This window comes from Apteryx rowi, unplaced genomic scaffold (genome assembly GCF_003343035.1).
Source record: "Apteryx rowi isolate R43461 unplaced genomic scaffold, aptRow1 scaffold_681, whole genome shotgun sequence".
Classification (NCBI taxonomy): domain Eukaryota; kingdom Metazoa; phylum Chordata; class Aves; order Apterygiformes; family Apterygidae; genus Apteryx; species Apteryx rowi.
In genome coordinates, this window is record NW_020450962.1 from 320,144 (window position 1) to 334,424 (window position 14,281).

The 14,281-nt window shown below is 47.5% G+C and overlaps 1 long non-coding RNA gene across 1 annotated transcript; it reads right to left on the reverse strand.

Moving 5' to 3' along the window:
- Positions 1-5,832: 5,832 nt before the first annotated feature.
- LOC112975705 lies at positions 5,833-12,171 on the reverse strand. Its single transcript, XR_003256701.1, has 3 exons — positions 12,085-12,171; positions 8,332-8,411; positions 5,833-5,919 (listed from the first exon to the last, which is right to left on the reverse strand). It is a non-coding gene; the product is annotated as an uncharacterized LOC112975705 (long non-coding RNA).
- Between the last annotated feature and the right edge of the window lie 2,110 nt (positions 12,172-14,281).

Below are 14,281 nucleotides of genomic sequence, written 5' to 3' on the forward strand. Positions count from 1 at the left end.
ATAGTAAATAAACTACAAAATTACCRGCTTAGAAAGCCTAACTGTTTCTGTGCAGGAGCAGATGTTAGCAATTAGTGGCTGGACTGCGTTAGTGGGCAGTTTGCTTCTGCAGTAGGTGTCTTCTCCTCAGCCCAACAGGACCTTCTTCCACAGATGGACCCACCGATATAACCAGCTTATGCCAAGTCTGGACRCACAGGCCAGCAACTCAGCAGCTGCAGAGGTTACTGAGAAAACTTGTGAAAAGCTGTGCTGCAGCCACGGTTTTCCCCCGACAGAGAGCCAACCGGATGGGGCTGGTGGACGGGGCATCACAAGTCCTAGCTGTGAAAGTGTGCAGCTCCCCCAGATCTTTAAAGAAAAGYGGGATGGTCTGGACCAACATCGCTGTTTCTTCCATTCCTCCTCCGGCTTTCCCGCAGGGTGCTGGGTTCGCCCTGTGATGGCCCTTGAGCACCTCCAGCTCCCGTCCGAGAGCCCACGAGGGCCCTCCCCGCTCTCCAAGTCAGCACCTGCATGGCAACCCTGGAGTTTTCTTACCGGTTACAATCCCCCTTCAAGGAGTTGCGCAGCCAATTCTCCCCATTACCTGTAGGCCGGGGATAATTTTTAGGAGCAGATTTATGTCTGATTTAAATTAAAAAAAAAAAAAAGTTCCTTGCACAACTTCTCAAACTACCCTTAGGAATCCTAAACAACCTGAAAAAGATCAAGCCCTGAAAAATCCTATTAATTTAAGGATAGGGGGGAATCACACCCACTTATTTTATGTAGGACTGACTTCTAATCATTAAGAATTGCCTTGCAGAAAAGACTTTGGATAAAAGTGAACTTGGGGCCAGCACGGCGCTGCTGTGGCACGTGGTGCCGGTTGGCTCTTGGCTGTCAAGTTGTCCTAATCCCTCTGCTAAATCAAAAAAACCAAYGGGGGCGGTGAGGGTCCTTAAGGAGGTGCCTGATGGTTTGATTCAAGCCAGTCAATGMTTGTCACTTGATGTGGTTTGAGGAGTTTGGTGGAGGGAATTAAGACACCATGTCTCGCCATAGGCCAGATACGTGGATATTTAGTCGGACTACACGCAGACATTTCTGGCTGCGAGCTTTCCTTGCCAGTGGGTCATTCACRCTGGGAATTTGTCCGGTTCTGGATGCACTGTCGTGTCCCTCCCCAACCAGGGAGAGAAGCTGGTGGTTTTCCTGGCATGGCGCACGGATGTGAGCATCGCGCTTAGGGCTGCCCAGCGCCGGCTTGCTAAAGCAGCTGGGGATGTGCAGCGCGAGGCAGCGCGGAGGGATTTTCTAGGGCTCTGTGCATCCCCTCGACTTCTGAATTTACYGCTTCTGCCAACAGCCCATTTCACAAAGTGGTCTTTTTTGGCATGAGGTGCCCTCCAATATCTGGCGACGGCCGAGCCAGGCACTCTGGATGAGTACACTTTGCAGCCTATGCTAGGGGCAAATATGGGACAGGGTCTTCATCCTCGCCATAGGAATTAATGTTCATTTTGACTTTGATGTAAGCAAGGAAAAGCTCAGCTCCGGGCCATGCTGTGGTTTTGACTACAGTTGCAATAAAATAAACRTGAAGGTTAATGTTTTCCCCCAGTTGCAGCATGCTGGAAGCCCTCCACCGGCAGCTCCAAGCCCGGCTTTTGCAACCTCCCTCCCTGCAGCAAACAGCCCGCGTCTGCTGGGGCAGCCTGTCCCGGAAATCCCCGTCRGGGCGTGACGACAGACCAGGCAACTCAGCGCGACAAATAATAGTTGAAAGTTTTATTCATATAAAACCTCATATTAAGAACATTAAAAGATTGCATCTTAAAAAAAAAAAAAAAGATCTGCAATTATTTACAGCAGTATTGCACAAGTAAAGTGGCAATTACCCTGTCCAAAATTCATCAGTGCAAAACACAAGTAAGCCAGGGAAATTGCAATAAAAATGCTACATACGCTGGGTCCTATGAAACAGGTTAGTGATTAATCAGTACAACATTTGACATTTAACATTTGAACCTGATGTTAAAGCTGGTCCAGAAAAAAGTGGCCAGGATGGAGGACAATGTGTTTTTGAAAGGGGACGACAAAAATCAGGGACATGTAGAAGCCGGACTTTAACTAACTTTCAGTAATGCTTAAATCTCTTCCATGCCTAAATTGCTACTGGAAAATGGGACTTAGGCACTTTCAAAGAAAAAAATCTCATTATCTAAACCATATTGACTGCACTGAAATGAGAAGACAGTGCTTTGAAAGTCGATCAGTCGCTTATTCCATACATACCAGAAAAAYTGGGGGCAGGAAGGAGAGAAGGGGGAGGGAAACAAAACCTTTACAGGAACTTAAATAAGCAGAAAATAAATATACAACATTTCTACAAGTTACAGCATTATGGAACAGTAGAGTGCATTAATTACACAGGGAAAAAAAAGAATCTACAGTATTTACCAAGTTCAATTCTAAAAAAAAAAGGTTTAGAAAAAACAGTAATTTTTTTACTTATTTATAAAGCTGTACAAAACTTACATGAGAGAAAGGAAAGGAAATACATTGCACACAGATATTTGGCTCAGATGATGAGAATAATATGGTGCCCTACTCTAATAAATATTCAAATATTTACAGTTATCAAAAGAAGAGAAGCACAACGCATGGTATGAGAGTGTCTAAGAATAAATCTGGTTTCTCCACAACCAAAGAGAATTCATCAAATCATTTTGGCAGGACAGAGAGAACGCAGGTGATGCAGACTTAAAAAGAAACCATCCCAATTAGCCAGTTAAAAAAGAGTTTTATACCTATTAAAAAAGTCATTCTTGTGTTTTGAGATTTTTTTTAACAAACCTCACAACTCTCGGGGCAGCAGGGGGGAGGCCTTGAAGGCATGAAGCCTGTTTTTAAGGGTTGCTTTTCTCACGACTACTTTTTGGCAGGGAAGGCTTCCAGGTGAGTGCAGAGTGCCAATATCTGCCTTTTTCTCCCCAACTATTCATATAATTCATAGATTAAAAAAAAAAAACCTTTTTTTTAAGTCAATCATTCATTACGGTAGCCTGCCACCGGGGCCCGGTGACAAGCCCGTGCGAGGTCAGCCCGCGAGAGCAGCCCCCCGCCAGCTCTTCGGCTGGGTGGGGTGAGGAGGACGGGAATAAAGTGCTCCGTGTCCTGGCGGTATGGCGAGGACACGTTTCTTTGGTGTACTCACGGGAGACACATTCTCGCTGGCCAGTCGCAATACGCCATCTGCAATGCGTTTGCCGCAGAAATTAGGGGCGCTGAGGATACTCTATGGCTGCGAGCCCCAAAAACGCACGGTTTTACCCACTGATGCTGCGTGCGGAGGTACCAGCTGCAGCTCAATGGAGAAAAAGCTCGTTTTTCTTACCCTTCCTGTCATTTTTTTTCTTTTTTCTTTTTACACAACTCCATGCATAYATGCCCATAGAAAATACCAAAAGACCGTGGCATGACCACGATTGGGGCAGCACAGCTCTCCGAGCACGTGCCACGAGCCAAAACCGACATGATTACGGCAGCGAGAACCTGCCCTATCCTGTGGCCCTTCTGCTCCTCAAACTCCAGCCAAGGTCACCGGCTATTTTCCACCAATCTCTTTCCYCCCTAAATATCTTCTGCAACCCAGGACAACTCCTGGGACAGATGTTCATCTTGCAGAACCCCCAGAACATCACTCCTTRATCCTTCAAATGAGCGCAAGTGGAGGAACACAGCTCCACACCTTGACTAACAGGTCTTTCGCCTACCGGACAGGCACAAGCAGCCAGTGCACAGAGTTCAGATTGTACGGTTTTATCTATTTTTAAAAATACTACTATTAATACAATGGCACTCGGAATAGCTTCTCCCTATATTGCAACACAGTAGAAAAACTGCTACCATAGTTTGGGGTTGGTTTTTTTTTTTCTTTCTTTCTATGGTGCTGGTGAAACCAGAAATAAAACTGGGGGATTCGGAAGTTGGTTTTAGGAAATGGGAACCACCTGCACCAGCCAGAGGAAAGCGGACAGTTCTGAAGGCAGACAGGACATTTGTGCATAGATACGCAGGCTGTAGAAGCAACTGCTCGTTCGAAAAGCACCTGCTGCGCAGAAGCTCACTGCACATTCGAGATGAACCAGAGAGCCAAGGCAGGCCTCCATCGACGGCGATGCACCCGCTCAACAGACGCGAAGAGACAAACCTGCTTCTTCCGATGACATTTTGTGCCTCGTGCGGAGCTTCTGAACCATGTTTTATGGCCACAGGGTCTCTGAAGGGTACTGCGGAAACCACATAACCCCTGGGATACACAGTGCAGCATCCTGGGACAACATCAATCACCCAGGAAACTCTTTCCAGGGGAGAAGACCACGATTTGGAAGAAGTTAGTCTGACACACGACTTCTGCAGCCAACTCCTCCCCAAACCAGTCCGTGAGGAGTCTCGCGTTGTACTGACGTGGCTCTCAAGGAGGGTCACCTTGAACAGCAGTAGCCTGCGACGCATGAGAAGACTCAACGCTCTACCGCGCAGGGACGCGGCGAGTGCCCTGAAGGATTTGTACCATTTTAAAAGAGCACGTGGAAGTCCCGCCACGCACAGCAGTATCTTTCAAAACCAGCAAAAGATTTGTTCCAGCTGGATCTCAAAGCACGAACTTTGGGGATCTTCAAGCTGCCGATATTGTGTTGTTTGTCCCCATGCTACTCCACACCTGCCCTGGGCTGGTCTCTCCCATCACCCTGGACGCGTCCTAACACAAAGACGACCCCAGAAAAAAATCCAAAATGTTAAAAAACCCTCTTGGGTTTAACAGTAACATGCTAAYCATGGTTGAAAACAGTTCCTGAAGTTATGCAGTAGGACCCTTCATCTCTGGGTGCAGGACTGCAGGGTTTGTATCTGTTTTAACCTACCTCCAAGAAAGTTTTATTGCTGCATTATCCAAAGTGATCAACATTATATATTATATATAATGTACAATACATAAGCGTGTTCACACACACACTTCGTAGAAAGAATTTCTAAAAAGGCAATTTGGTGGATTGGTTTTTTGTTTGTTTTGGTTGTGATTTTTTGGACCCTGGGAGTCTGACAGCTAAATCAGGAATTTCAGCATTTAAAAAAAAAAAAAAAAAAGGAAAAAAATCAGTCAGCAGGAAATAGGCTATTTGCATGATGCAAATATGGTTAGATTTGGGGTTACATTAGGTATTTACAGATAAAAGAAGTGCTGATTTAAATCCCTCTCCCCTCCTCCAGCACCCTCTTTTTTGCGGACAAACACTCGGGAGGGAAAGGGAGACCACTGGTTCCCGGCACATCCCCTCCCTGCTGAGGGGAAGGGAAGAGGCTGCAAGTCTGTACAGTAATATTTGTAATACAAACTAAGGCAGCTCTGCAGATCAGCTGGCTCAGTTTTCTCCACTGCAGAGTAGATCCAAGATGAGCCTACAGGTTTCCAGGAACGATGGAAAAATTATTCAATATCTGTTGATCATTTTCTCCGAGATCAATCTTTTTTAAAAAAGAAAAGTTCGAGAGAAACACAGTAAACACCACTCTCAGACAAAATCCTGCTTCAGAGAGTCCCAATAGGTCCGTTGGCAAGGCACGTGCCTCCGGAGCCTCCCAAGAGCAGACAAATGCCGGCAGTCCATGTGCGTGGTTTCCACTGACGGAGACCACAGCGCCTTCTGGATGTCCTTTAAGAAAGGAAGGTTTCTGAACTGCCCGTCTAGGGCACAGAAAAGACTCGCCGCTAGTTGTTCTTCGTTGATTTTTGGCGCAAGTAGACAAGTCTCTAGGTCTTGCAAGCAAAGCATCCGGCACTCACTGCATTCTCCAAATGAGGCGGATGATGTAATGCAGGAGGCGCAAAATGACAATCTGGGGGTTTCCCACACGATTATCCAAGAAACCCTAAAAAACAAAAGAGAAAAAGTGACTTTAATTTCAGACCCGCAGTCCCTTGTGCGACGCCATACAGGCAACATGGAGAAGGAGAACCCAGATTTGGTACCTTCCACTTTGCAATTCTAGTACAATTCTAGTATTGTGGGGATGGTGAAAAGAGGACGTGTCATTACAGAGCTTTTACTGAGGAAAGATGACATATTATCACGTAAGCTTGCCAGTATTATTTCTGGTTTTGAACTTGATCGGATAGAAAAACACCACAGCTTCTAGTTTACAGAGTCACAAAACACACATGGTTATTAAGGAGAGGGGACTCCAAACCTCTACTTTCAAAAACGCAGTTGAACATCTATATCCCATTTCTCTTGAAATCTGAATGGTCTACCTAACTTGTTTGAGGGCATTTAACACCCTCACAGAAAGCCGATGGTAAGGTCTTCTCCAACGCATAAGTGGCATGTAGTTCGTGGTCCTGGTAGAGAAGAAGAAACGAAAAACAGGAAAAGGCAACAGGGTATTCTCCGAGTCTGTTTACTACTGTCTACACTCTCAGCTGCAGACTATGATTTTTCTCTCTCAAGTTACAGGATTGCTTTGGTTCTCCCCCTCCAAACACAAGATTTCTTTTGAATGGGGACAAGAAAGCATAAATAGGTTCCTTCAGACTTGTTGAAAAAAAAAAATAAAAACAACAAAAAACACACAAAAAACCAAACCACCCCCCAAACTCCCAACTAGCATCTTCCCTAGAGGACAGCCCCGCGAATGGAAACGGTATGGCCGCGCGTGTTGGGACCGCTCCGCAGGGACGGACCACATCCAGCGCGGCTTTTGTTTGCTTTTAAACCCAGTGGCTGTTTCAGGCAAGCTAAATACCACGGATCCATTCGCTTTCTGCTTTTTACAACCAAGAGAGTATCGCTAATAAAACCAGCTTAATTCGGAGGAGAAATTAGGCTGCTTCAGCTGCAGCGACAAACCAGGGAAAATGTGAGATTTCGAAGCGTGCAATGAAGCATTTTATGGAGACGGAAGCAAACCCAGCTGCCCTGTGTGTCGCCTTTCAACAATGTCTAACACCCAAAGGCGCCGAGCCGCTCGCTCCCGGCCGCCTTCGCATCCGCGCGAGCCTCGACGGCACTCGCGGCTGCGCTGCTGAACTGGCACGTCGCATGCCAAGACCCTCTGCCAGGCTCCCACCCTGCTTCAGCYGGGTAACGGCGCCGGGGGCTCGGGAATGAGGAATGAGGGAGTTCTAAAAGCCATGACGTGGAAAGGTTTAAAGAAAAAATAAGTAAAYAAATAAACCCACCAAGCTTAGGAGGAGAGGAGAGCACGCGCAAACCAAGGAGGCAGATCTAAAGAAGAGGGAAAGGTGACTTTTTTAGCCGGAGAAGGTCAGGAGACACCTTGAGCCGCCGAGCTTGAGCCTGTGAATGGCGAAGCGCCAAACCGAGGGTTGTTTCACGCCGCCTGTATTTCCACCTCCCGTGGCGGTGTGAAACAACCACTCTGGGCAAAGCTGGGAAAATGGGGAGAATGGAGAAATGGCGGGGGGGGGGGAGGGGGGGGAAGAATATTGAGCTATAGCCTTTTTTAAAAAGCTATACAGAAATCCCCGTTGAGGAGTATCGAACAAATACTCTGCACCCTCTTTTCATTCTCCTCCGCACCCAGCCGCCCACATCTGGTTSTTCAGTAACAGTAAAAAAAAGCACCCTAAGGATTTTTTTTCCCTCTATTGTTTCGCCCACCAAGGAGCGCGATGCAACAGCCAGGCCCCCGCTTGTGCTAACACCACGGGGATACGGGGATTTTAATTTAGACCGCTGGTCTCGAAACGGCGAGGAGTAACAGCTGCCTCATTCACAAAACAGCCCGGGCTGCAAAACGCTCCTCCCCTGGAGCGAGCAAGCTGTGCTTCACAAGCACGTGCACAGAGAACAAAAAGGAGAAGGAGCAATCACCGAAGCGCATTTATTTTTAAGCTTTTTTTTTTTTTAATTGCAAAACAGAAGCCCGAACGTCACCACCTTTCCTTCTCTGTACATGAAACGATTCAATTCGGTCTATATTTAGCGCAGCGAAATCGCGTCCACACGTGCCCCAGAAAAGAGCAGAAATCAGGGTGTTTGTGCCGAGATGCAAACTTCCAGAGCAGAAATTGGGGCGTTCTACACCGAGATGCAAACTTTTCCCCCCAGAGCTCACGGCGGGGGTGTGAAACCCATCGCTGTCCCAAACTGGAGCGCRCAAACCAGCCGCGTCCCCAGGGCGTTACCGAGACCCCGCGCAGGCAACGTTGCATCCTTGGGTGCCAAGAGCTTTTCCAGCCTCTGCTAAAGAGCTGGGCGGGCTGGGAGCATCCCAGCCCCATGGCGCGTTTGGCTCCCGCAACGGCAGGATTTTACCCACCTGGAAGTTGTCTGCCGCACATCTGCCAGCCGGGTGGCCACGAGAAACGCTTTGCTGAGCTTCCGGCTAAGCCAACCTCACTTCCCGACAGTCAATGAGGCAGAGAGCAAGGGAAGGAAAAAGAAAAAAAAAAAGAAAAAAAAAGACCCTTAGAAAAAGGACACGAAGAGAAGCGCCCAAGTTTATTAATAAAGCGGTAGAAATAAATGAGGGAGCAAAAACGAGAAGAGACTTTTCTGCCTTGCCAGGCAGCTTGGGCCCACGATGGACGGAGAAGGGGCGAACCAGAAAGGTGTTGGCACACAACCGTGTTGCCCAAGGTGATGGGATGAGCTTTCAGCAGGCTCCAAGTTACTTAGCAAGCTATAAATAACCCAAAGCGAGTCAGCTAAAATGTAGGGAGTAAACCCCGCGGCTGCATAAAACTACTTAGATTTGGGAACCAGCAAGATAAACCAACTCAAGGAACCAATCCTGCTGAAAATTAACCCGGCAAGGAAGAGCACGTGGTTGCCACCCGTTTGCACCATGCAGGAGAGGAGATGGGAAGGCGTGGAAGTGGAGAGGAAGGCAGGGCTGCAGCAATGTAGTCTTGGCTCAAGTTAAACTGGACTCCACTGCACGGCTGGAGCCAGAGCCTTCTTCGAGTGCTGACACAGAGATCCCAGCCTAGACACCCCTGCAACGAGACGGTTTGCTGGGGGAGGAAGGCTTTACTGGTGCCCATTAGACCCTTTCTTGCTTGCCATCAGGGATGCTCTCTCTGGGCCACCCCAGCATTTTGGGCACGTCACACAGCAAGGAAAAGGAGAAACGCGAGTGCCCCTGCTAGGCACGGCTGCACTGACCTGTCCGACAGCTTCGACTTGTCTAGCAAGTGCTTTTTTGGYACTGCTGTTAGTTCCCCATTTCTGGCCTTACGACACAACTTAAAGGGCAAACCAGAGCAACCAGAGAAAGCAGGCTGAACCCGCGGCRCAGTCTGAGCGCCGGGCCCTCTTCTCGAAAATCGTCCGCTCACAAGCAGAGCTGCGGCCAGGGGAAGCAAAACCCAGGACGTGACGCTGCTACGGAGAGGCGACGGTGCAAACCGGCAGCTCTGGTGTCAGAGCCATTGACTGCTGCAGCGTTATACCAAGCATCATACGCTCACTTTGCACTGGCCACAGAAAGCCAGGGAAGTGAATACAACTTCACAGTTTATCCTTTCCCAGGTGCCGTGCCACTGAAGGGCTCCAAATCTGAAAACAGKATCTTTTTTCCTAAGTAGCAAGAAGGTCCGCAGAAGGAGAAGACACCTATTGTGGAAGCAATATTCAAGTGCATCGGTGGCATTAATTCTACAACAATTGCTTAAATGCTCTGAAACCCACTTGTTTCTGAAAACAACGGATGACAAGAATTCATCAGCGTCTATTTAAACCAATAGGGATCGATGCTGCTTTCGACTTGAATCAGAGAACAGCAGAAACATCATGTTCCACAACTGGCTTCTCCAACCTTCACACCACATGGGCAAGAGCAATATGGTGACTCAGGAAGAGCAAGAACAGACCCATCATGGAGGGTCCCAATTTCAAGGGGGAAAAAAAAACATGAAAACCAAAAAACGAAAAACCCACCCCAGGAAACTCAAAGGAGCTTCAATAGGCGACTAGAGGTATGAGAGCAAGGAGCTGCAACCCCGAGAACCATCTTATTCAAATCTACACAACCACCTATGACTGCCACTGAAGAGCCTTTTCCAGACTCTGCACTAACAATTTCAGGTCCCAAACCCAGCATACGCAGCAAACACACCCTCTCACACCTGCAAGGAAAACCAGTGCTGGGAAAAAGACTTGTGAAAGGGACAAAATTCCTCCCCAAACCTTTACTTCAGCTGGTTCAAGGGTAAGACAAGAAAGCAAGAGCAAGAGAYCACACATCACTGAACCGCACAGCACCCGTTCTGCAGCTGGGCTGGGAGGGAATTTGCAGCACAGCTCCAGAAGCCAGCAAGGATGATCAGCAAAGAGAAAAAAACAAAACAAAACAACAGCAACCTGCATTTCGGCAAAGCCTTCTGAATCAGCTAGCCGCTACCAGACGCCCTCGGATTTCCAAGTGCTAGCAGAAATGATTTAGCTCCCGTCTCTCATCAAACAGATGTTTGCTTTTAAACAAAAAGACCACTTGCTGCACAAATAATCGGGTATTTTGCAGCAAGAGGAATCGGCCTAGACTGGAGGGCTCGGGAGATGCGTTCCAGGGTCTGGATGAGATGCAGCTTATCACCAGCTCATTACACATTGGGCTTCCTGCTCTATTGGAGAGATGTGTCCAGGAAGAGAGTAAAGCTCATAGTAAAAGCTGTGCCAGACAGCAGAGCAAGTTTTCGGCAAAAGCACACCTCAAGGAAATCTTCCTCTGCACAACAGATRCAGGCTCGCAGTGGAACAAGCTCACAGACAAATAAAAACCAAGTAGGCTGCTCAGTGCCGGCACGTGCACACACGAGAGGAGGAAGAAAGCCCCAGAGACAGGAGAGAGCAGCTCAGGCCATTCATAAAGATGATCAAAACCAAGTGCCGATGAAAGGATTTTTCTTGCATCAGTAGTATGGCCACATCAAACATGCACCCACTCTAGCACGGGAGAAAAATGAGAGAATTCACAAAGAGACGAGACCAKATAGAGAAGCAGCAAGCAAGGCGGTCTGGAAAGACCCCGCGCAGAACGAGGCAGCCTGAGACTGCCYGGCCCCCGCTTTGGGGGAAAGCTCTGTCGAAAGACAACTGCCATATGAATCCACGAAAYGGTGAGGAAATAAGCTGCACGGGTGACTCATAACATGGGGAGGACAGATAAAGATCCAGGCAGTCAGCTTTTCATCAYCGCTTGCACCTAACAGGCTTCTGACTTCTCTCAGACTAGCAAAAGGACAAGCTGGTGGACTAGAAACCGCATGTATGAACATGCAGCCATTAATAATGCAAGACAGGTGGGTTACTTGCTAACTTTGTTCTTTCTGAAAACTATTGTTGCTTCATTTCTCTTCGCATTGATTTTTTTTTGGGGGGGGGAGGGAGGTGATAGTTCCACCTATTTTTGTTGCAACACAAAGGTAAAAGTTTACAACGTTACAAATACATGTCTCTTAAAAACAGCACTCTCGGGTTCTTTATAAGAAAAAAAAAAATCAGTGATCAGACTCCATTTCATATTTTTGACTGTATTTTCCACCTGTGTGATCCTCAGCAGCAGCAACTCGGGAGCCAGGCAGGTTGGTGAGCACAGAAACCTGCTGCATTAGCTCTCTGCCCATGACCCTGAAAACCCACACATGACTGCTCCCTGGCTCCCGGCGGGGTATCATTTCCAGGGGAGCTCTTCTCATTCCAAAAAATATACCAAAATATAAAACTTTTAGAAGGTTTTTCCTCATTATTCTCAGGTTCAGTCCTAATCCAGCAATAGAACATGTTCTACTGGCTCGCGATACTATGAATAATACCGTGAATTTTATACCTGAAAGCCTCAAGTCCTGATTTAAAGGTTATTCTGAATTTCTTTAACGACAATGTAACAGCAAATGACTCCACAGTACAGGCAGTGTACCTCTACATCCAAGCAAACACAACTACCTGCACATCCCTCTATACACCTGAGTGAATGAAACATTTGCTACAGAACTCGCTTCCGGATATGATTACGCTTTTCCCTTTTAGAGACTGCACAGAAAGAAATGGAGAAGAAAAATCTGAAAATTACCCTTCTCGGACAATAGGAGGCATTGAATTCATCGCCAATGCGCCGCAGTTCCTGTGCAATCCATATTTCTGGCTGTATATCTTCTGCTAGCGAGTGAGACCGCCACCTGGAAGCTGCACAGAACAAAAACAGAGCATTTGAAAAACAGCAAAAAAGAAAAACAAATAGCCTGTTAGGCTTGGCAAAAGTCAATGGACAACTTTTTTTTTTTTTTTTTTTTAAATACAGATCCTAAGAGTCCTCCAGGCGTCAGAAGGCTGGGACGGGTGTAATGTATGCAGGTCCCTCACCTGGACCAGTTTCTTGAGGTGCCACCTCAGCCCAGCTCTCACACCTGGCTCCGAGCTGACGGAGCTGCCACAACTCTTGCTTTGATCAAAGGCAGCAATAGTAGGTGAACCAGCCCCAAACGAGCCTTTACGTCTTGCCTATACCAAATAACCCCTCTATCTATGTTACAGCTGGTGCCTTTCGCTGGAAAGGGTCAAAGCTGGCAAGACACAAGTGTTGCTTCAAAAGAGCTGTTTCAAAAGAAAAATGCTGCAAGTTAGATTTAAGCACAGAAACACGCTAAAAAACAAGCCGCCACATTCGGACGAGGGCAGCACAACTGGAAAGTGCCCTCCCTGGAGAAGCAGAGCTGCAAACACGTCAAACTTTCTCTTTGCCAGTGATACGATTTGCTCAAGTGCTTGCTGCGGGCTAGCCAGCCTGCTTCCTACGCCTGCTCCTCTCCTCTAGGGGCAAGTCATCGTGCAAAGGGTGGCAAGAGAAACCACTGAGTTCAAACGAGTGTGCAAGAAGAGGACCAACACCCTTGGTTAGTTGGCTATCAGAGTGCACCTGCAGGCGACAGCTGAGAACAGCCTCGTCAGCCCGTGAAAACCAGCAAGAAATGAGCACCTCTCCTAAAATTTGAGCCCACCCGCAAGAACCTCTCCCCGTACCTTTTAATGACAACGATGCTTGCATGGGCACAGTGGAAACGTCATGGGGATGCAGGCTGAAGGGCACGGGCTCCTGAGGGGATGCTCTGGGGAGCTATCACGAGGACCACCACCACCACCACCACCACCACCACCGTTGGGTTTTGGGCCAACTTTCACACGAGCCAGATCAGCCTGAATCGCATTCACACCCCAAACTGAAATTGCTACCGGCGGGGAAATGTAGAGGAAGCAGACGGTTCAAAGAGGACTTCCCTCAGCTTTCTCAGAGCCACAAAATGCCCCTTCACCTGGGGACCTTGTTATGAGACACTTCAAGTGTCAAATATGTCACATCTCACTGCACAAGGCAAGAGCAGGTTGGGCTTTCATTCAGCTGCCTTTAAGAGCATCTCCTTGCACTTCTCCAAGCACTGGTCCCCTCTGAAATATCCTGCAACAAGCTGAAGCAGCTCCAAGATGTGCCCAGGTGGGGTCTTGCTCAGATCGAAGAAGTGGTCAAGTGATGTGGGCAGATTCTCCTCCAAATCCCATAAAACAGCCCGAAATCCCAAATTTGGACAGCAGGAAGAGATTATTCCGCAAGCTGTGAGCCACCTCCGGTAGGGTAGGTGGTCACAGGGCACATCTAAGAGCAAAACCAGCCCTTGCAATTCCCGCGCAGGCAACTCCTACCCTCCAATTTCTTTCCCTTCTTTTTCTCTCTTTTGTAAATTGTTCTGTTTTCTTGCAGGCGCAGCAGCAATTTCTGCTCTAACCTTACCAAACCTCTGTCTCGATAGTTTAAGCAAATTCTCACGTTTCTTCCCCAAACGGTTCTGAAGTCCAACAAGGAGAGGAAAATGATTGCTCTTGTGCTAAGAAGCAAGCCACAATTTGATTTACATGCAGAGAAGCTGCACTTAGAGCAAACTTAAGGACTTTTCATCTCCGTTAAAGAACTGGAACTTTCTTCTTTTAAATATTATGTTCCAGAGTTTAAATAGAAAACAAACCAGACCTAAGAAAACAGAACTGGGCTTACAAAAGAAAAAAGAACTAATACATCAGTTACGCTCAACTGTACATAACCAACCACTCGAGTTTCCATTTCAAGAAGTTTCTAAACAAATGATAAAATAGCTGCACAACCCCCCAAATATCTGAGGGAGAAATGAACAGCCCGTGACACATTCAAGGCTCGGCGCATTACCTGCGCCGCCTCTTCCCCTGCTTGCAAACAGAAGTTTAGGGTTTGAGCAAGCATTACA